Source organism: Pinus tabuliformis, chromosome X, assembly GCF_031772625.1.
Source record: "Pinus tabuliformis cultivar Carrire ecotype Pingquan chromosome X, CPIR1, whole genome shotgun sequence".
Lineage (NCBI taxonomy): Eukaryota > Viridiplantae > Streptophyta > Pinopsida > Pinales > Pinaceae > Pinus > Pinus tabuliformis.
Genome location: NC_142308.1, coordinates 1,176,635,402 through 1,176,659,544, shown reverse-complemented (window position 1 = coordinate 1,176,659,544; position 24,143 = coordinate 1,176,635,402). Strand labels below are relative to the sequence as shown.

Genomic DNA, 24,143 nt, shown 5'->3' with positions numbered 1-24,143 from the left:
CGAGCATAAGAAGAACTACCCGAAACATGACCTTGATTTAATAGTGATTATACATGAATTAAAGATGTGGAGACACTACCTTCTTGGCAAGATGTTTATACTTATGAGTGATCACATTAGGAAGAGGTATTTATTTGACCAACCAAATTTGAATGCCAGACAGGCTATATGGTTGGCCATGATCAACGAGTTTGATTTCGAGATTAGGTACATAAAAGGTAAAGAGAACAGGGTGACAGATGCTCTCAGCAGCTGGGTACAGGTACATCACTTGGCAGTTGTGAGCTCCTATGGGACGAACTTTCAAGATAGGATCTTGTAGGCAGGACAACGAGATGTCAGGTATATCGAGATTGTGCACAGGTTACAACGGGGTGATAGTATAGGTACAGGTATAGGTCATGGTACAGGTACATGTACAGGTGTAGGTACAAGTGCATGTAGTGGTATAGGTATAGGTGGTAGTACAAGTACAAGTGCAGGTGCACAGGGTATCGATTATTGTCTTACAGCATATGGATTGGTCAGGTTCCAAGACAAGATATATGTACCATGTAGCAGTGAGCTCAAGAAGGTGATCTTGAGGGAATTTCATGCAAAATCATATTCAAGTCACCTGGTTTATTAGAAGACACTAACAACGGTGAAGAGATGTTACTATTGGCCGAATTTGAAGAGGGATGTAGTAGAGTTTGTGGCGATATTATTTTATTGTCAACGAGTGAAAGTAAAGTGTAGGCACCTAGGTGGACTGTTATGGCCAATCACAATGCCGAAATGGAAATGGGAAGTTATCTCCATGGATTTCATTACAGGGTTGCTGAAGACAGTGAAGTAGCATGATTCCATCATGGTCATTGTGGACAAGTTGACAAAGGTTGCACACTTTATTCTGGTGAAGTATACGTACTCAGCGAGCAATGTGGTGCAGGTGTTCATCAGAGATGTGGTTAGACTACATGGTGTTCCGAAGAATATTGTGTCAGATAGGGATGTGAAGTTCACTTCCAAGTTTTGGAAGTAGTTATTTTCCGGTTTGGGCTAGATTTGGCCTTCAACATAGCTTATCATCCGCAGATAGATGGACAGATAGAGAGGGTCAATAGGATATGAGAGGATATGTTGAGGATGTATGTGATGCATTAGCAACGGAAGTGGGAAGAGTATCTCCTTTTGGTCGAGTTTGCATACAATAACAGTTATCAAGATTCATTGAGAATGAGTCCTTTTGAGGCATTGTATGGGCAGAGTTGTAACACTCCCGTTAGTTGGAGTGATTCGGTTAGCAGGGTATTGATTAGACCAGATATGTTGGTAGACATGGAACAGGAAATGCAGGTGATCAAGAAGAATACAAAGGCAGCATAGGATAGGCAGAAGAGTTATGTAGATAGGAACAGGTTGTTCAAGGAGTTCCAAGTTAGGGAACAAGTGTACTTGTGCATCAAACCAAAGAAGACATCCTTGCAGGTTGGATCATATGCCCAGCTGGCACCACAGGTTTTTGGACCCTTCAGTATCATTGAGAGGATTGGGCCAGTAAACTATCGACTTGCATTGCCTCCGATAGTGAAATTCAATGATTTTTTCCATGTATCATTTCTTTATGTATGTTAAGGATGTTAGTCATGTGATTGAATGGTCTGTATTACATGTGGAACCAGATGGAGAATTCCAGCCGAAGCCTTAGTTTATATTCCAGAAAAAGGTGCTCATGCTCTGGAACCGAGCAGTCGAGCAAGTTAAAGTGCAATGGAAGCACTTTGGGCTTGATGAAGCTACATGGGAGATGGCGGATTAGATGCGGGCCATGTATCCTTCCTTTTTTTTAGTTGAGGCAAAACAACTTGACATGGTGGTTTGGTATATGCTTTATGGTGGTCCGATATATGCTTTATGATGGTTTGATATATGTTATATGATGTTTGATATGTGCTTAGATATGATGACTAGTATATGTTTGATATCTATTTTGGTATTATGAATTGGTATATGATTTAGCATATGTTTTGGTATCTATATTTATTGTGATGTTGCTATATGTACCCATGTGTATGGATGTAAATACTGTAACGAGTTGTGATATAAAGCTCCACTATGCGGTATGGGTGTCATGTCACTAAGGTTATGTTATCATGTTATTATGCTATCATGTGGTTATGTTATCATGATGTTATGATGTCATGCGGATTGGCACTCAACAGGAGGATCATTGTAAATACAATAATGAGTTGTGTTATAAAGATCCATTATGCAATATGTTGTCATGTTGTCATGATGTTTTTCTCTTGAGCAGATCTTTCATTGTAAATACGACATCGAGCCGTGTTATAAATCTCCATGAGTAGTATGTCTTCTTTCAGCAAGTTGTTGAGGTATATGTGTGATTGAACAACAAGAATTGTGTCCCCCAAGGGGGAGGGTTTTGTAACAACCATGGTGAAAATTCCATGTAATAAAAGGTAAAAAAATTTACTGCAGATGAATGAGACACTTATTCCAAATTGAATGTTGGTTAAAATATCCTAGGGGGTGTTCATTTGGTTGCTTATGGCTAAGGAAATTAGCAAAGGCAATGGCTAAGGCTTTGGAAAGGAAAAATGGCATTTTGGCACAATTATTTATGAAAATAATGGAAATTAGGAGAAAAAAGAGGTGAAAGGTCACAGGTTGCATGTCAGGAGGAAAATGAAGGAAAATAATGGAAAATGAAGAAAATAGAGGCCTCATTCATAAAAAGGCTTCTTAGGATCAGTTGGTAACCTTTTGTGATTTTAGCTTTGGATTTATTTCATTATTCTCTATCTCTCATACTTTTGGAAACTTAGAGTTTTCTTGGAGCACTTTGGCATTGGAGCAAGAAGGAAAAAAAGGCAGGAGGAAGCAAAGATCAAACAGGGAAAAGTAGGATCAAGAAGCCACAACAAGCTTCATTGCAGGTATCGACTTGCATGTCTATTTTCCTTACTAGATTTGGCATGCATGGGATTGCATGTGTTTCTTTTCTACCATGGCATGGGTTTTGCCACATGTGACAGTATTTTCAGCCTAGCCTTGTCATTTTCTGATAGCTTTGATGAGATGGGTTCTCTCATACGGTTTGTGTGGGATGGTCGAATTGGATTCGAAGCTAAGTGGGGTGGATCTCCGAATTGACAAACACATGATGTAGTGGTCCCTGAACTAGATTGAGGATGCACGAAGCCACTGGCCTAGTAACCCCTGAACCAGACTACGGGTTGCGATAAAGCCAAATTATGTGCCTCGGTGGGTCTACGAATCCTTGCCGGTGAATGGTGGGATATATGGTAAATCCAAGAGGTGGATTTTCTCTCCATTGCGCCCAATGATTCTGGGATGGAATGCACGGTAAAGCCTGAGAGTATGTCTCAGTGTAGGGCCTATCAATACCTGGATCGGACTGTGGATGCACGATAAAGCCTGAGAGACTAGGAGGCACTCAAATTCCTCACATTGTAGGTGGAGAACTCCAGTGGCATCCACATTGATTGGTGTTTTTGATGTGTTCCAAGAGTCCCATATTCATGCTTGGAATATGGCACAGGGGTGATTGGTTGAAGAGAGACTTGACTCAACCAATCTATGGTTCATTGCATTAATAAATGTTTATGAGAAATTCATTCCATTGATTTTCATGTGTAAATGTACTGATATATATATGGATTTTGATGGCTGATATGTTCATTGTAATTATGTTCCTATTATGCTGGTTAGATGTATATTTTGTGACAACAGCTATGTATGGCTCTTAGCATGTTTTTACTTGTATTTGAATGGAGATGGTATCTATGACTGAATAAGTGATAAGGCAACAAATGACATGAGGAAACAATGGTTCATGGCGATTCTTAGATAAGTGTGAGATCCCTACACTTAATTATGTTGTTTACACCCGTAGGTTACATGTTGATAATATCTTTCACAAAATGTTTGTTACGGCTAGTAGGGGTCTAGTTAAGGCCTTGATCAACTATTTACTTTTGCATCATTGTTTCCCTGTACTTTACTTGATTCTGAGCTTTCATTCCATTCTAGGCAGTGACATGGGCTCTGACCTCAAAAAGTGGATTAAATCTCAGGGTCGCTGGCACAAAATTGGCTACTTTAGTCCACAGTCATTGGCAAGCAGGCCTATGAGAGTGACTTTGGGTTTCTGGTCGTTCCCTTACCCATAACATGAGAACAACTATGGCCTCAGAGGTCCAGAACAACAGTGGGACCCAGGGACACGCTTTCTGAGTGGTTGACCTGTTTCATGAGGGTTTTGTTGATGATGTTGGATGATTGTGTGTGATGTTCCATCGATTCCACTTCCTTAAAGTTACCTAGGAGGTTGAATCTAATCATAGTAGCATCTTGTCTCATGTTTACCCTGGTTGGCATGGTTACTTGCGTGGATGTGGGAGGAGGGTGTTACATTCTCATATGAGAAGTCTATATGAAACCATAAAAATGTATCCTCACAAATGTCTCAAAAATCCAATATTTCGTTTTTTCCTATTATGTTTGTCATGTACCTTTTGTAGATCTTTTAAACGAATACATCCCAACCCATCATTGTTTAACAACACAATACACTTCTAGCTCAAGGCAAAGGTAACCAAAATATTTCCATTATATCACTTATTTTGGAGTTGCGCATCACTTATCATTCATATATAAATTAAAATAAACTATAAATAGATTTTAATTAAATTTTAGAAAAAAATAGTAATAATTAATAATATAATTTAGACTTTAGATTTTATAATCTAATCATTTCACTTGAGTTTAAACTATTTTTAATATTTTATTAAAGGTATATCAAATTAATGTTTTTAATTTGAACTCTAGAAATGATATATATATTAAAAATACAATTTAATTATTTAAATCTAAACAATTATATATAAATATGTGCAACTTATTATAAATAATAAAAATCCATAAACTAAAACATCATTTTTATTGTTAGAGATTGCAGCAAAATCACATAGAGAATCATTTGTCGACGCGTTTCGAACCAACTAGTGTGGTTCATCGTCAGGACAAGTTGAGAAACAAGTCTGAGCGATCTGTTAAATAGAGCATGCAGGTCCTTCAACGGCTATATGAACAGGGAACGGTTAAAAAGTCCTTTAACCGTTATAATATATAAATATAAATATATATTTATTATTTTTATTATTTTAGTTATTATTATTTAATTAATTAATTATTTATTTATTTATATAAATTAAAATATACAACACAATTTTAATTAGTTTTTAGAAACTAAAAATAATATAATATTAATTAATAAACTTTATAATTTAGTCTTATGAGACAATAATGTAAAGAATCTATCCAACAACAATGATTAGATTCTTTGGATATGGAAGTGGTTCCTGCCCATTCAAGATAAGTTTTTAAATATATATAATATTCCCTTGTCGCGTACGGCAGGGAATTCAAAATTGAAAAGGTTAACGTAACCGACCTATAACGTCATCAAGTTTGCTAAAATGATATGACTTTGACTTTTGACTTTTCTAAAAGAAGTAGTTTAATTTATAAATGAAATAGTTTTTTATTAAAATAAGAGATATAATTTCAATGTCATTTATTTTTATTTTTAAAATATATTTATAAATTTATTATTTTTGATAATGGGTAGAATATTGAAATATTATATATTAAATAATTTAAATTTAAATTTTTAAAAAAATCTATCAAATTTTAGTTAAAATTAAAAAATATAATAAAAAAATTATTTTATTTATAAACTAAATTACATTAAAAAAACTTTAAATATAATTTAATTTTATTATAATTAATAAATGATTTTAAATTCGGATACCAATTATCTTCTTTATAATAAGTTATTAATTAATAATTATAAATATAAAAAATCGACTCATTTACTACCATCAAAATTAATATAAATTCAAAAAAAATAAGAAGTAACTTTAAAATAAATAAATCCAACGACGTATGAATACGCTCCATTTCATCACCACTCTAAATAGTTCATGCTAAAGCTGTGGACGAGGATCGAACATGGAACATGATCTTCTCGTCCAATATAAGTATCAGGCACCGACAAGTGTCATCCTTACCTCAAATTCCAGAGATCCACGCTGGCCACCACGTTACCCGGGCCAGAAGTCATCCTCCTAAATGTAAAGGCTCCCCATATGTCTCCCCTTGCCTACGTGGCAGGTCAGACCTTCCGCTTATTGGCCAAAGAGCCGAAGAACCCCAGCTCGGAACGCAAAACCCTCTGGCCAGGAGCCGAAAACGGGTGGGAGAATTTTAACACGTGTGTGGCCCGCCGCAATGGAAGTTCGTCCCCCCACGATTCCAGGTGGCTTGATTTCTATGGACATTCTCCGAGATTTCCTTATCATCTGCCTGCTACAAAACGACCCAGACGAGCGCGAGCAGGAGGAGAATTTCAGTTGTGCAGAAAGAAAGAACAAGAAATTCCGTGACAGAAATTCAAAGGTTTGAAAACCCTAATTTTTCTTACCAGCATCCATGGCGAAAGAGCGCTTCATATCGATTCGCGATTTATCCTTTTCATCTTCTTCATCTTCTCTTTCTTTACGAGATTCGGTGGCCTCCTCGGCTTCCTCTGACGATATCACTGACAGCGCCAATTCTTCATGGGGTTTCTCACCTCCACCGATGCCCCATGCCAATGGCGGCCCTCTCTTCCATATGGAGTCTCTCGGTGACAGCCTCCCTGCTCGGAAGTAAGTTTAATGGCAACGACATATTGGTTAAGAAAATTGTTCTGTCTTCATTTCTAATGGGGGGCCACTGCAATCGTTTCTTGATTTTGGCTGTTTGTTTGGATCATTTGCAGAAGGGGTTTGTCCCGTTTTTTCACCGGCAAGTCGCAGTCGTTCACGTCTCTGGCAGATGTGAAATGCGTGGAAGACCTAGCCAAGCCGGAGAAAAAGCTGAAGACCTCCCATAGCTGGGAATCCACGGTAAAATCATCGTATGATAATCAGACCACTCGATCATCAATATCCTCTGCAGGCTCAGCCAAATCCATGAAAATTCCCCCGAAAGGCTTCCTATGGATCAAAGATGGGCAAGAAAAATGACCCGTCAATCCCCACGAATTCTTGCAGGCTACCGCAATCACTTCCAAAACAAATACACTAATTTACAGATCTATGACCAAGAGCGAGTGATGACCTCTGTACATATACCCAAAGTGAGCCTCCTTTTATCTTTTGTAAACTTCTCAAACCCTGACAGGTTTCGATTCCGGGGCACCAGAAAGCTCTTCGCTAACATATTACAATGAATTGATTTTTTGATTTAGTTTTTTTGTCTTTTTGGTGGGCTGTTTTTGTCCATGGTTGGTTTGATCAGGCTTCGATTCCGGGGCACCAGAAAGCTCTTCGCTAACATATTACAATTAATTGATTTTTTGATTTAGTATTTTTTTTTGGGGGCTGTTTTGGTTCCATGGTTGGTTTGGTCATGCTAAATTGGGATAGCTTTGAATTCTGGGTTTTTAAGTTTTTGTTAACTAGATTGTTTTTTTGTTTGGAAAGTTATGGAAATTCTAGTCATATATTAAGAAAATTTCGCAAAGATTTTTGTAAATCCAAATTCACGTTATAATTGCTAAATTTTAAAATTTTAATTGTTTTTATCTCTACCCAAAAAAAATATTTTACCCAAATTCGATAATTCCTCAGACAATTCATCTGACCATTCCTGGAACAACGACTTTACTCAGTTTTTCAGGGCAAAGAGGCGCAACAACGGCTTCAAGGGGACCATTTAACTACACGTTTCTTCATTCTCATGACATATTATCTACCTTAGCTTCTTCTAAGAGTTGGTCTTATTGTACCATTATCTTGTCCAACTGTCTTTAGGGCACAATTTTGCATTGAGTGTACGCATCTTTCTTTCAAATGTATCTATGCAACACTTCACTCAATTGAATTTCATTTATAGTTAATGTTCACAAAATTTCAAATTATTTATAAAAATGTGCAAGTTTTTCATACCTGGAAAATAATGTTTTTGACAATATGTCAAGTAAGAAAATTTCCTTTTTAGTTTTCATCTCAGAAGTGTTTAATAGTAATGAATTGTATATTTTTTTGTTTTTAATGTGTTTGATTTATTTAAATAAGATTTAGTTAAATTTTAAAATAAGTTTTGTTTTCAATTTTATTTTTTAAATTATAAATAAGATGTTATATAATAACGGGATTATACTTACTGTTTTTTTATAAAATGTCAAAAATGTGTTTTTTATTAAAAGAATTAAGTGAATTTCAAAGATGGATTACTTACACAAATTTTGAGCGGAAAAGCAAGGTCACGAAAAAAAATTGTTAATAAGGTAACTAATTTAAGATAAATAATAGAGTCAAAAATTCCGTTGTCGTTCACCTATTCAAATCCTAAAAGTTATCAATGCAGTTTGTACTTCAAGGAAATTACACTGCTTGATTTAAAAAAAAAATTAATATTATATAATTAAACATATTAATATTAATGTTTATGCTTTTATATATATATATATATATATATATATATTTAATCTTCTAAATATTAAATTTAATCATTAATAATAATTTAATTTTATAATATATAAAAATTCATTATATCATTATTATAGTTTAAGTATATTTATTAATGTATTATTAAAATTATAAATTTTAATATTTTAAAATAATTATGTGTACAATTTGAATGGGTTTAATAGTTAAAAGTATGTGTTTCTCATTAGGTTTTAGCATTTAAATTGTTGTAAGAAGGTAGGTCATTTGTTTCACAACATTCATATAAATTAAATAACTAGTAAATACTCATAGGCATCAATCCATGATAAACATCAAAACACTTACTTCATAGCACATCTCACATTGTCAAAGATTAAAAAAATATATAAAAATTAACTATATTATAAATTTATTATTATTATTAAAAATTCTAAAAGAATTAACACACACATATATATAACCATGGAGATTCACCCCCACTTTGGCATGGAAATGATTCTTAACAACTTTGTTACAATACCATGGCATATCAATACCACATGCCCTAAAAACCACAACTTATTTCATATGGAACTTGTTCATATGATTTTATTTTAATTAATTAATTTAGGGTGATAGTGTGGAGCTAGGTTACACTTTTTGGCGAAGCAAGGGTGCGTTTTGGTGAAAAATGGTGCTTGATTGAGCAATTTTAAGTGCTCCATCGAGCAAATTTTAAGTGTTCGATCAAGCATTTGATCGAGCATTTGAAGTGCTTGACCAAGCTCCCGAGGTCCTAAAAATCATAGTTTTAACACCCCTTTTGTAGGTTTTTCTGCAACGCCGTTTTGTACCCTAGCGGATTTAGGGCAGAATTTGTCCTTAAGTGGTAGAGTTGATCATGTTGGATTGGTGAAAGAATCCTCTATCAAGTGACATATGAATTTGATACTTTAAAATTCATATGATACTTTTCATCTAATTTCTTTTAAACATAATGCTTCAATTTTTTTGGACGATTTCATAGGGATTGAATAAAAAATCAATAACATAAAATATACACAACGAAAAAATTTCAAAAAATACCTCTATCTTCATTTACTAGTCCTATTCAAAAAGCTATTCTTGGTTTTTTAATTTATTTAAGGAGTTGAAAAAAAATCTTACGTCAACATGTGTCTCCAAAATGCAATTGAAATATTAGTTCACCAAATTCGAAAAATTAAAATATATATATAATTTTTGCATAAAAAATAATTTTTTAATATGAAAAACTTAGTTATCTTTGTGTAGATCATATACATATGTGTGTGTGTGTGTGTGGAGAATTATGTATGCATGTGTTCATAACTTAGTCTAAAATGTGTAATCTATATATATATATATATATATATATATATATATATTACACATTTTAGACTAAGTTATGCTACGTGAACACATGCATACATAATTCTCCACATATTGTTTTTTACTCTGAATCAAAATTCACAATGCTTATATGAATTTTGAGGGCTGCAATTCGATAAAATAGAAAAAACATGAAATTTCATCGCCACATTTGGCCCAAAAGTATAACCCATCTTCATGCATTCACCATATAATTAAAAGGGAAAAAACGGCTCCCCACGGAGGGTACGTGGACGGCATCTGCCCCCCCCACCCCCCCCATTCAATGACAACCTTCATGAAAATGTACCATGACATGGAGGTGACTTGGCACTCCGCATGTTCCCTTATCATCTCATCGAATCACAAAGGTTTCAGGCCCAAGCATAAATGTTGGTGGATGAAGAAGGAAAGTACCATGCAACACAAGTGGCTTTTATTACCTAGGGTGGCAGTTGGCAAAGCTCTTCGCAACGTGATAGTTCTTGTCAAATCTTTGGTTCTCCCTACTTGCAGTTCTTGGGAAATAGTCATAATTGGGACTCCTCCCCTCACACATGATAGTACTTAGTGTAATTCTCAAACATATTTGGGTTGGGACTTCTGTATCTCTTATATTGGTAGGCTCCTCCTAATTTAAGTTGATATAAACCTCCTCGAAGTTGGAAAATTTGAGCATTTCAAGGCATACAATTCCATTTATACCGTGCTTCATTTCTTTTATTTGGTTCTTTTCTAGCGAATTTTCTTCAAATTTTCTCAGTTTCCAAGAAGTCAACCTAGTTATATGCTTCACGTCACTCAGGGTAAGCTCCTTCATCGTTAAGCTCTTTATTTTCCTAGTTTTTATGTGTATCAATCAATTAAATTGCCTCATTTTCGAATTCTCAACTCGCCTTTCTTTTGTGAGTACCACAATAGGAATAAAAAATGGTGCCATGTCTATCCCCAGTGGAACTCTTTCCATCTCGATTCAACCTTCTTTTTGGCTCTTTTTTTTCTTCTAACATCTTTGGTTCGTTCTAATCTTGCTCTATTCCATCCATTCTCGACTCCTCCCAACCCTCTGCTATTCACTTTTGTAACACCCCTATATATTGTTGTTTCAGACATGGCTAATTTTAGACTTTGAAATTATTGTTGAACTTAATGACTATGGAAACCAAGATGAAAATTATTTAATCTGTAATTATATTTTATTAAATTAAATTAATAAATAAGTTGTTTATAAATATAAAAGAAAAAGTATTAGAGTATTAGAGACTTCTTTGCAACTCATGAAAAGTTAAGTGGTTAAATTCTGCGTTGATTTTTAGTAGCTTGAGAGGTACTCCAAGCCTTAAGGATCGAGGGTTTGGAGGAAGGAGCTCCACAAGTGGCCTTGTGGGCTTGAAACCCAAGCTTGGGGTTTTTCACCCATCGATGTTTGGGCCAAAACCGTGACAATACTTTGACATGTGATGGAGGGAGATGATAGAGGATGTCGAGATGAATACAACGCATCGAGAATCATAAAAATTTGAATTGTCAATCTTGAGTTATGAATTTTTGAAGTTAATGTGTGGTTGTGAGGCCTACTAGGACAAGTCGTCCAACATGTTAGAAGTGCCCTTAAGGGCTAATGTCACACCCACATGGAGGCTATAAAAAGGAGTGACATTGGAGGTCATTCCACATATCTAATGGTGCAACACGTCGAAGAGAAGAGATATTTTTAGCCGCAGAAGAGAGGATCCCAACGAAGATGAAGGAAGGCATAGTTTATGCATCCTTCTAGATTGTTTGGGAACCAAGTTACTACAGGCAGGAGGTCGAGGTCTTGGTGGGGAATTCTAGGCAGAAATAAGAAGAAACCTCACAAGTGAATAGGCTGAGTCTCCTTGTGTAATTATAGGTAGGAAGGGAGGCTTGTTATGGAGGTTGAGTTGGGTATTACACCATCCAAAACAAGGTCACATACTCTTGTAGTAGAATTGAAGGAAAGGGAGCCCTTGTGAGGGTTTCTAAAGTGTTTTTGCAGGCAGAATGATGCCCTAGAAATGGCCAAGCAACTGTAGTAGGCAATCACATTGCAGGAGGATAAACCTGGGTGGTTTGTGGAGAACCTTGTGCATGGATTATGGGTATTCCCTCTGGTTGGTGAGCTGCAAACCCTAAGGTAAGTTGCAGATCAATTTGACATCTTGAGGAGGTGTTTTGGAAGGGTTATATTTGAGGGAGGTTGCAGTATTTATGAGGAATTTTGTAGTTGAAAAAGGGCTAAACATGGTTGTTTGGATGCCTTAACCAGTGATCTAATGCTATAACAATATGCACAAGTTCCAGGTATGTATTTGATGTGTTGGGTCTAGTTTTAGACTAGTTTGGATGGGTTTCCAAGGATAGGACAGTTGTTGACATCCTATGAGCAAGCTCATGAACAATAGTGCATGTGTCAAGAGGAGTAGTAGGAGGTTGCAGAGCAAAGGTATATTAGCCTTCTTGAGTTGATGTGACTTACAGATGGATGGTGTCCTAGGAGAGGAAGATTTGAGGAGTCTGTGGGCAACCAAGAGGGGGGGTTTCCTAGAGTGTAGGATGCCCTAACTAGAGTACAGATGCTATAATAGGTATTGGGCACTCGTGGTCTATTGGGGGGAAGCGTGAGAGTGGAACAAGTATGGACATTGGATTGGGAATTTATGGTCTGTTGAAGGACAACGTGATAGTGCCCAAGTTGGAGCCCATTGTGCACCATCTTCATGGAGTTAGGTGGTTTCTAGAGTTGCAGTTGTTAAGCTCAAGGTTTGATCAACCAGAGGAGAAATTGAGCATCCTTGACTTGTGTGTGGAGAAGGACTTCTACAATAGATGATTGGAAGTCCTCCTAGCCCATTTTCATTGTGGGACATGGACATCTTGTATTAATAGATAGCGGCCCTTTTTGCCCTATGTTGGTCTTCATTAGAGCAATGCAGGAGGACCATAGTGGGATGAAGTCCCTGAGTAGCTTTGGAGTAGTAGTGAGTAGATTGAGAGTTTTTCACAAACAGAGTTGTGAACAACTCAACAAGAGTCTCGATGTGGTGTTCCCTTGATGGACTAAGGCACAACTAGGGAAAAGATTGGATAGTTGAGGTTCAGTGACTAGATGGACTTGGATCATTGAGAGAGGCATTGCTGCAGACCTGGAGCCAAAGGACCGAGCAAGTAGAAGGTTTGACCAAGAGGAGTTGAGAGAGCACGTGACAACTATATGGCCATAGTATCTTGTTGAGGGTAGATTGATTGTCGATGGATTGACACCGAGCCCAAATTTTGTATTCTTATACTAGTGGATGTATGAGGGCCATTATCCCTAGTACAGGAGCCCTAGACTATTGTATTATTCAGTTTGATTTATATAACGAATTTGGGTTAAAATTTGTCTATATTTTGTGCACTAGTAGATTTGTTGTTGTTTATATTCCACTATGAAAAGTAGCTTCGTTGGGATTCTTGGTTTGGCATGTTGAAAAGTGTTCAACAAGAAATGCTTGTTGAGAATGCAACAAGATGATGGAGCTTAGTGGAAAGGAGTCACCTTCACTAAGTGGGCCCGCAGGCAAATTATGACGCAAAGTCTATTTTTGGATCACAGCAGGAGTGATCATAGCAGGAGTGATTACAGCATGAGTGATCACAGCAGGAGTGATCAGAGTCTATTTTTAGACTGCTAGTCAAAAATAGAAAAGTCAAATATTATTGTCTCATAATAATATTTAGACTATAAACTTTATCTTATCCTCTTGGAGCACTTCAGTTTGAGCTACAGATGTGGCACATGCAGCTGACAGAAGGAAATATGCTTTTCTTATGTGTTAGTTGAGCTATTGCATGCATGACATCAGTTAGAACTCATGTGGTTGAGTTCTGTGGAGTTGGATGAGCAGTTAATGGAGTTGTGTTCAGTTTGACTTAGTTGAACTAGTTGTATTTAGTCTAACTGATCAATAGACTAAGTGATGAGTTGTGTGAATTAGTTATTAATTAATTCACTAATTATTAACTCATAATGCAATTGAAGAATACATCAGTTAACTCAGTGCATGTACAGTTCAGTGGAGACAGGTGTTAGAGGTTGAGATTGCTATCAGTTGTGCATGAGATTGTGCACATGCATGAGATTGAGTTATGCCAATGATCTCTGCGTAGTGTGGGCCAATACCAAGTGAAATATAGCTTGTGCTCACGTGATTTACAGTGTGGGTGATTTTCACAAGGTAAATAGGAGTTTGGATCAACCATTCTCATTCATTCTCTTGCAGGATTGTGCAGTGGAGGCAGGCAAGCAACAAAGGAGATTTGGAGATCAGATCTAAGTTGTATTGTGTGTAACAGTGGAGATAGTGCTGGATACTTGTGAGGAGTATTGTACTATGTAATGTTACATGTTCTCAATCATTAATATACAGATAGTGTGGGGTTTTCAGCTGTAAGCTTTCCCCAGGATACATACTGTGTTAATGTGTGCATGCGATTGATGTTTCATTGTTTTTGATGCTGCTAAATTGATGATCAACGTAGAGGAGGTTATGTATTATGCATGTTTTCCGCAATAGTGTATAATCGGGATAATCTTTGTTGAATAAGTGTCATATTATTCAAAATTTCTACATGGTATCAGAGCCCTTTGATTTGTAGGAAAAGTTCTACAGGATATCAAAGCGAGGAATTATCATCAGATCTATTATTCAGAAAGTGTTTACATTTTATTTCTTCAGGCAGAATCTGTAATCGGGCCAGGTAGCTTCTGGATTCATCCTTCTTTTGGAAGGTGAGATATCCGGTGAATGCTCATACATTCAATCTCTGTACAAGAAATACTTTGTTCTCACGAATTTTAGATCAGAAGCGGTTGAGTTTTGAGCTGGTGGAATGGCGCTCAAGGATAAACTCAGAAACATCAAAGCTGAGAATGGAGACAGTATGCCCTGGTATCTCACGAAGTTCACCCAATGTTGGGATGAGCTGGGAAGTGTGGGGGTAACTGTTGAGGATGAGGATATGGTGAGTCTAGCACTCCTTGGCCTTCCTAAGAGTTGGCATAGCTACCAGGACTCGGTGAATGGAAGGGAGAAATTGCCAGGATGGGAGAGACTTTGGTCGGATCTTGTGCAAGAGGAGATTAGACGGTGCACCAGAGACAGTTCTTCATCTATGCATGATGAGGAGAACTGTGCCTTAGCGAGTAAGGCGAAGAAGGGGAAGGGGAAGGTTTCTCTTTCCGAATCCAGTTCTTCCAATAATGGGAAGAAGGTTGACAAGTCGAAGGTGAGATGCTTTCGTTGTCATGAGTTGGGCCATTATGCTACTAATTGCCCAAAGAAGAAGTCCAAGAAGGGATCCGGGGAAGGATCTGAAGGTGAGGCAGCCTCACTTGCTTCACAGTTTGAGTTGGACTTCACACTCTTCGCATGCATGGTTTCATCCATGGTGGGAAGTGGTTGGTTTCTTGAAAGTGGAGCTTCTTTCCACATGACCGGTGACAAAAGTTTGTTCAGTACTTTGGAGGAGAATGATCTCCAAATACTCATAGTGATGGGTAATGATGAGAAGTATAGTGTCTCAGGTGTAGGCACGGTTATTTTTCAGAGGAGCATGGAGCTCGCCTTACCTTGACCGATGTCAAGTATGTACCAGGACTGAAGAGAAACTTGGTGTCGATCGTGATGCTGGAGGACAGAAGCTATGATGTAGTCTTCAGTAAGGGAAAGGTTTTCCTTAGACACATCATCACTAGACAGGTGAAGCAGATTGGTTCACGGGTCAAGAACCTGTATGCTCTTGAGGTTCAAGATGCATGCAAAGCCTTGAGCAGCAAGGCAACTGATGGAGACTTGGTGGTTGAGAGGGAGCATATATTACCTCTCAACATGCAGAGCCAGAAGAAGTCTCAAATGATTGTGGAGGAGCCACGATTGGTGCAGCAGCTTTAGGAGGTTGTGGGGCAACCACAACAGGGGGAGCTGAGAGGAGATCGAGTAGAGACCTCTACTCATGCAGATACCTACAGAAGGGGGGAACTTCGAGCCAGGTGGGCTGAGGGATCACATGCAGCCATACCTCCAGGTAGGAGGTGGGGCGATATAGAGTGATCGTTCCAAGGAGGAGGGGAAGGATCCTTGAGGTACCCAACCTCTTGGATGAGACCTTGCTACGGGAGCCCCGATGTGGAGTAGCAGGAACTGACTGATTGGGTAGAGACAGATGCGGATGGAGCGGCAGAGAGAGCGACAGTGCAGGGAATCCCAGGACAGTGCATAGCTAGCAGGCTGCAGCAATGCGAGAGGCACAAGTTTTTTGCACAGTGCTAGGTAGCACAGAGAGGTGTGCAATGGTGCGAGATGCATGGAGATGTTGCAGTGGCGCAAATGTCAGAGAGGGAGCACTTGTCAGCAGCAGGTAGAGCTTCAGCATCAGAGTATGTTCCTAGCCCAACAGAGTGGTCAGTTGGGAGTGTTTTTGTTCCAAGTGTTGTTAGAGCAAAGTGGAGCGGGCAGATGTGTTGCATGCAGAACATTCCAGAGTTACAGGATCGGGTTTGAGAGGAAGCCTTTCTTGTTGAGAGGGAGTGTTGAAAAGTGTGCAACAAGAAATGCTTGTTGAGAATGCAACAAGATGATGGAGCTTAGTGGAAAGGAGTCGCCTTCACTAAGTGGGCCCGCAGGCAAATTATGGTGCAAAGTCTATTTTTGGATCACAGCAGGAGTGATCACAGCAGGAGTGATCAGAGTCTATTTTTAGACTGCTAGTCAAAAATAGAAAAGTCAAATATTATTGTCTCATAATAATATTTAGACTATAAACTTTATCTTATCCTCTTGGAGCACTTCAGTTTGAGCTACAGATGTGGCACATGCAGCTGACAGAAGGAAATATGCTTTTCTTATGTGTTAGTTGAGCTATTGCATGCAGGACATCAGTTAGAACTCATGTGGTTGATTTCCGTGGAGTTGGATGAGCAGTTAATGGAGTTGTGTTCAGTTTGACTTAGTTGAACTAGTTGTATTTAGTCTAACTAATCAATAGACTAAGTGATGAGTTGTGTGAATTAGTTATTAATTAATTCACTAATTATTAACTCATAATGCAACTGAAGAATACATCAGTTAACTCAGTGCATGTACAGTTCAGTGGAGACAGGTGTTAGAGGTTGAGATTGCTATCAGTTGTGCATGAGATTGTGCACATGCATGGGATTGAGTTATGCCAATGATCTCTGCGTAGTGTGGGCCAATACCAAGTGAAATATAGCTTGTGCTCACGTGATCTACAGTGTGGGTGATTTTCACAAGGTAAATAGGAGTTTGGATCAGCCCTTCTCATTCATTCTCTTGCAGGATTGTGCAGTGGAGGCAGGCAAGCAGCGGAGGAGATTTGGAGATCAGATCTGAGCTGTATTGTGTGTAACAGTTGGAGATAGTGCTGGATACTTGTGAGGAGTATTGTACTATGTAATGTTACATGTTCTCAATCATTAATATACAGATAGTGTGGGGTTTTCAGCTGTAAGCTTTCCCCGGGATACATACTGTGTTAACGTGTGCATGCGATTGATGTTTCATTGTTTTTGATGCTGCTAAATTGATGATCAACGTAGAGGAGGTTATGTATTATGCATGTTTTCTGCAATAGTGTCTAATCGGGATAATCTCTGTTGAATAAGTGTCATATTATTCAAAATTTCTACATGGCAGCGTGTTACATGTCAATTTTTCGCCATGACAATTGATCAGTTAATGGGTCATTTTACCATCCGTGAACTTGTTTGAATCAACTCCCTCAGAAGTCAAACAACCCAAAATATCTTGAAGTAGATGAGAAATTTGGGGAAAATAGTTGTCACGCCTTGTTAAGTTCCACCTGTGTTGGTTTTCTTGATTTTGCCGCACATTCGCTGGAATTAACTCTAAGAACCACATAAGTTTCACTCTGTGTGCGACTATAAACCCGCGTAGGTGAATTCTAGAAAGTAAAAATAAAAAGTTCATTCTAGAAACATAATTGGTCGAATATGTCCCAACTAAAATCTTCCAGGAGATGAGGCACAACTAGTGAGAAACTTGGATAGTCGAGGTTCAGTTACCAGATGGACTTGGATCGTTGGTAGAAGTAATGTTACGGATCGAGAGCTTAAGGATTGTGCAGGTAGAGGGTAGGCCCGGGAGGAGCTGAGAGAGAATGTGACAACCATATGGTTAGAGTGCCTTATTGAGGTTAGGTTGGTTGTTGATGGATTGACACTAATCCCCAGTTTTGTATTCTTGTACTAGTGGATGTATGAGGGTCATTATCCCTAGTATGAGAGCCCTTGACCATTGTATTATCCAATTTGATTAATATAACCAATTTGGGTTAAAAATTGTAAAAAATTGTCTATATTTTGTGCACTAATATATTTATTATTGTTTATATTCCACTTTGCAAAGTAGCTTCGTTGTGATTATTAGTTTGGTAGCGTCAAAGATTTAATATTCTATCCTAGACACCAAGGTCATGGAAAAACAACATGGTATCAGAGCATGTATGAGCTACTTTGTGGGACAGTGAATCAGAGTGTGCACAACAAAGAAACTCAGAGGGAGTTGTGGGTGTCTAGATCATGGAGCAGAGAGTTCAACCGAAGACATGCAGATGTGGTCTCAATAGGATAAATGGTGAGATGGGCTAGGAGTTCTAGTGGATCGGTGGTGAACCTGGTGCACTTCAGTATGTTGTGTGGAAGTTTTCATATTGTGGACTTCCTATGTCTTATAATGGATGGTTGGGACAGATTGAGGGTTTCTTTGGCATGGACAAGATCAACATGATCGAGATTGGTTCATGTGATGGAATGGATATTGGCAGACTAGAGTCTTCATCGGATCGTGATGTTTCATATCTGAGATTGGAGGGATTTTCACATGTGGTATTTGATCCAAGAGGATGATTGCTTGCACGACTGAGCCAATGCAGACCTTGTAGGCTCAGAGGGAGTCTAACATCAGCAGGAGCATCCCTATGGAGGTTTGGGATCTTCAGGTTCATATTTGATGAAGTAGAGGCACGACCAAGGTTGCTAGGTTCATTCTACATAGTATGCTGCAATGATGGATGCCAAATGGTCTAGTGTCGCCAGATGATGTTGTTGCTTCCTAGTCTTGGAAGTACCTCCCTCGCTAAGAGGGACTGTTGATTTTGGTAGCTTGGGAGGTACTCCAAGCCTTGAGGATCAAGGGTTTGGAGGAAGGAACTCCACAAGTGGCCTTGTGGGATTGAAACCCAAGGTTGGGGTTTTGCACCCATCAATGTTTGGGCTAAAACCGTGACAAGACTTTGACATGTGAGGAAGGGAGATTATAGAGGATGTCAAGATGAATCCAATGCTTTGTGAATCATCAAAATCCAAGTTATCAATCTTGAGTTATGAATTTTTGAAGTTAATGTGTGGTTGTGAGGCCTACTAGGACAAGTCAACCAACATGTTAGAAGTTCCCTTAAGGGATAATGTCACACCCAGATGGAGGCTATGAAAATGAGTGACGTTGGAGGTCATTCCACATATCCAATGCTACAATAAGTCTAAGAGAAGAGCTATGTTTTAGTCACAGAAGAGAGGATCCCAACAAAGATGAAGGAAGACATATTTTATGCCTCCTTCTAGATTGTTTGGGAGCTGAGTTACTACAGGTAGGAGGCCGAGGTCATGGTGGGAATTTCAGGGCAGAAATAAGAACAAACCTTACAAGTGAACATGCCAAGTCTCCTTGTGTAATTACAGGTAGGAAGGGAGGCTTTTTTTCAGAGGCTGAGTTGGGTATTAGACCCTCCAAAACAAGGACGCATACTCCTGTAGCAGTAACAAAGGAAAGAGAGACATAAGAGGGTTTCTGAAGTGGTTTTGTAGGCAGAATGGTGCCCTAGATAGGGTCAAGAAATGGTAGAAGGCAACTGCATTACATGAGGACAAACCTGGGTGGCTTGTGGAGAAAATTTTACATGGAATAATGGGTATTCCCTCTAGTCAGTGAGCCACAAACCCTGAGGTAAGTTGCACATCGGATTGAGGTCTTAAGGAGGTGTTTTGGAAGGGATGTAGGCCCTTAAAACAAAGACAAGACTACCTAGAGAAGTAACAAGGTGTTATTTGAGGGACGCCGCAGTCTTTAAGAGGATTGCTGTAGCTGGAAGAAGGGCTAAACATGGTTGTTTGGATGCCCTAACCAATGATCTAAAGCTACAACAATATGCACAAGTTCCAGGTATGTATTTGATTTGTTGGGTCTAGTTTTGGACTGATTTGGATCGGTGTCCAAGGATAGGATAGCTGTAGACATCCTATGAGCAAGTTCATCAACAGTAGTGAATGTGTCAAGAGAAGCAACATGAGGTTGCAGAGCAGAGGTAAGTTAGTCCTCTTGAGTTGATGTGACTTGCAGATGGATGGTTTCCTTGGAGAGGCAGATTTGAGGAGTATGTGGGCAATGAAGAGGAGTAGTTTCCTAGAGTGTGTTGAGAATGCAACAAGATGATGGAGCTTAGTGGAAAGGAGTCGCCTTCACTAAGTGGGCCCGTAGGCTATTTTTGTCGCAAAGTATATTTTTAGACATATGGATCATGGTCTATGAGTTGCAGGATGCTGTTTATGGATGATTGGTCATGTTGGGAAAAATAGATGGACTTCTATTTTTGGTTCACAGTGGAGTGATCAGAGTCTATTTTTAGACTACCAGGCTAAAAATAGAAACAGTCAAATATTATTAGCCCTTAGAAATATTTGGACTCTAAACATTATCTTATTCTCTTGGAGCACTTTAGTTTGAGCTATGGATGTGGCACATGCAAATGACAGAAGGAATCACGTGGTTTCTTATGTGTTAGTTGAGCTATTGCATGGAGGACTTCAGTTAGAACTCATGCATGTGAGTTCCGTGGAGTTGGATGTGGAGTTGATGGAGTTGTGTTCAGTTTGACTTAGTTGAACTAGTTGTATTTAGTCTAACTAAAGAATACACTAGTGATGAGTTGTGTGAATTGATTGTTAATTAAATCACTAATTATTAACTCATAAAGCAACTAAAGAATACATCAGTTAACTCAGTGCATGGACAGTTCAACAGAGACAGGTGTTAGAGGTAAGTGAAAGGGTGAGTTGTGACTATCAGTTGTGCATGAGATTTGCACATGCATGGGATTGAGTTATGCCAATGAGGACTGCGTAGTGTGGGCCAATACCAAGGAAATTGTAGCTTGTGCTCATGTGATTTTCACTTTGCATTGTGCAGTGGAGGCAGGCAAAGTAGTGGAGGAGATTTGAACCTGTGACTTGTTCGGATCTGAGCTAGTTTTGTGTGTAACAAGTGGAGATAGTACTGAGTACTTGTGAGGAGTATTGTACTATGTATTGTTACATGTTCTCAATCATTATAATATACAGATAGTGTGGGGTTTTCAGCTGTATGCTTTCCCCGGGTTACATACTGTGTTAATGTGCGCATGCGATTGATGTTTCATTGTTTTTGATGCTGCTAAATTGATGATCAACGTAGAGGAGGTTATGTATTATGCATGTATTCCGCAATAGTGTATAATCAGGATAATCTCTATGAATAAGTGTTTATTATTCAAAATTTCTACATGGTATCAGAGCTGGTTGATTTGTAGAAAAAGTTCTACAGGATATCAAAGCGAGGATTGATCATCAGATCTATTATTCAGAAAGTGATTACATTTTATTTCTTCAGGCAGAGTCTGTAATCGGGCCAGGTAGCCTCTGGATTCATCCTTGTTTTGGAAGGTGAGATATCCGGTGAATGACCATACAGTCAATCTCTGTACGAGAAATAATTTGTTCTCACGAATTTTAGATCGGAAGCGGTTGAGTTTTGAGCTGGTGGAATGGCGCTCAAGGATAAACTCAGAAACATCTAAGTGTGAGAATGGAGACAGTATGCCCCAGTATCTCATGAAGTTCACCCAGTGCTGGGATTAGCTGGGAAGTGTGGGGGTGACTGTTGATGATGAGGACTTGGTGAGATTGGCTCTCCTTGGTCTTCCGAAGAGTTGGCATTCCTTTCAGGACTCTGTCAATGGTCGGGAGAAATTGCCAGGATGGGAGAGACTTTGGTCGGATCTTGTGCAAGAGGAGATCATGCGGAATACCAGGGACGGATCTTCATCAAAGGCATCTGATGAAGAAAATTTCACTTTGGCTGCCAAAGCAAAGAAGGGGAAGGAGAAGGGTTCTCTTTCCGAATCCAGTTCTTCCAATGATGGGAAGAAGGTTGACAAATCGAAAGTGCAATGCTTTCGTTGTCATGAGGTGGGCCATTATGCTGCAAATTGTCCACGGAGGAAATCCAAGAAGGGATCCGGGGAAGGATCTGAAGGTGAGGCACTTGCTTCACAGTTTGAGTTGGATTTCACACTCTTCGCATGCATGGTTTCATCCATGGTGGGAAGTGGTTGGTTTCTTGACAGTGGAGCTTCTTTCCACATGACCGGTGACAAGAGTTTGTTCAGTACTTTGGAGGAGAATGATCTCCAGATACTCATAGTGATGGGTAATGATGAGAAGTATAGTGTCTCAGGTGTAGGCACGGTTATTTTTCAGAGGGAGCATGGAGCTCGCCTTACCTTGACCGATGTCAAGTATGTACCAGGACTGAAGAGAAACTTGGTGTCGATTGTGATACTGGAAGACAGAGGCTATGATGTAGTCTTCAGTAAGGGAAAGGTTTTCCTTAGACACATCATCACTAGACAGGTGAAGCAGATTGGTTCACGGGTCAAGAACCTGTATGCTCTTGAGGTTCAAGATGCATGCAAAGCCTTGAGCAGCGAGGCAACTGATGGAGACTTGGTGGTTGAGAGGGAGCGTATATTACCTCTTAACATGCAAAGCCAGAAGAAGTCTCAGACGATTGTGGAGGAGCCACGATTGGTGCAGCAGCTTCAGGAGGTTGTGGAGCAGCCACAACAAGGGAAGCTGAGAGGAGATCGAGTAGAGACATCTACTCATGCAGAGACCTCCAGTAGGGGAAACTTCAAGCCAGGTGGGCTGAGGGATCGCATGCAGCCATACCTCCAGGTAGGAGGTGGGGTGATGTGGATTGATCGTCCCAAGGAGGAGGGGCAGGATCCTTGAGGTACCCAACCTCTTGGATGAGACCTTGCTACGGGAGCCCCGATGTGGAGTAGCAAGAACTGACTGATTGGGTAGAGACAGATGCGGATGGAGCAGCAGAGAGATCGACAATGTAGGGAATCCCAGGACAGCGCATAGCTAGCAGGCTGCAGCAATGCGAGAGGCACAAGTGTTTTGCATAGTGCTAGGTGGCACAGAGAAGTGTGAAATGGTGCGAGATGCATGGAGATGTTGCAGTAGCGCAGATGTCAAAGAGGGAGCACTTGTCAGCAGCAGGTAGAGCTTCAGCATCAGAGTATGTTCCTAGCCCAACAAAGTGGTCAGTTGGGAGTGTTTTGTTCCAAGTGTTGTTGGAGCAAGTGGACCGGGCAAATGTGTTGCATGCAGAACATTCCAGAGTTGCAGGATAGGGGTTGCAGATAATCCATATCTTGTTGAGAGGGAGTGTTGAGAATGCAACAAGATGATGGAGTTTAGTGGAAAGGAGTCGCCTTCACTAAGTGGACCCGCAGGCTATTTTTGGCGCAAAGTCTATTTTTAGACATATGGATCATGGTCTATGAGTTGCAGGATGCTGTTTATGGATGATTGGTCATGTTGGGAAAAATAGATGGACTTCTATTTTTGGTTCACAACGGAGTGATCAGAGTCTATTTTTAGACTGCCAGGCTAAAAATAGAAACAGTCAAATATTATTATCCCTTAGAAATATTTGGACTCTAAACATTATTTTATTCTCTTGGAGCACTTCAGTTCGAGCTACGGATGTGGCACATGCAGCTGATAGAAGGAATCGCGTGGTTTCTTATGTGTTAGTTGAGCTATTGCATGGAGGACTTCAGTTAGAACTCATGCATGTGAGTTCTGTGGAGTTGGATGTGGATTTGCTGGAGTTGTGTTCAATTTGACTTAGTTGAACTAGTTGTCTTTAGTCTAACTAAAGAATACACTAGTGATGAGTTGTGTGAATTGATTGTTAATTAATTCACTAATTATTAACTCATAAAGCAACTAAAGAATACATCAGTTAACTCAGTGCATGGACAGTTCAACAGAGACAGGTGTTAGAGGTAAGTGAAAGGGTGAGTTGTGACTATCAGTTG

At 39.1% G+C, this 24,143-nt stretch overlaps 1 pseudogene across 1 annotated transcript; it reads left to right on the top strand.

The window, feature by feature from the left end:
* Positions 1 to 6,419: 6,419 nt before the first annotated feature.
* Positions 6,420 to 7,323, top strand: LOC149144139 (uncharacterized; annotated as a pseudogene). The gene is made up of 2 exons (XR_016264655.1): positions 6,420 to 6,737; positions 6,851 to 7,323. The product of XR_016264655.1 is annotated as an uncharacterized LOC149144139 (transcript).
* Positions 7,324 to 24,143: the final 16,820 nt, after the last annotated feature.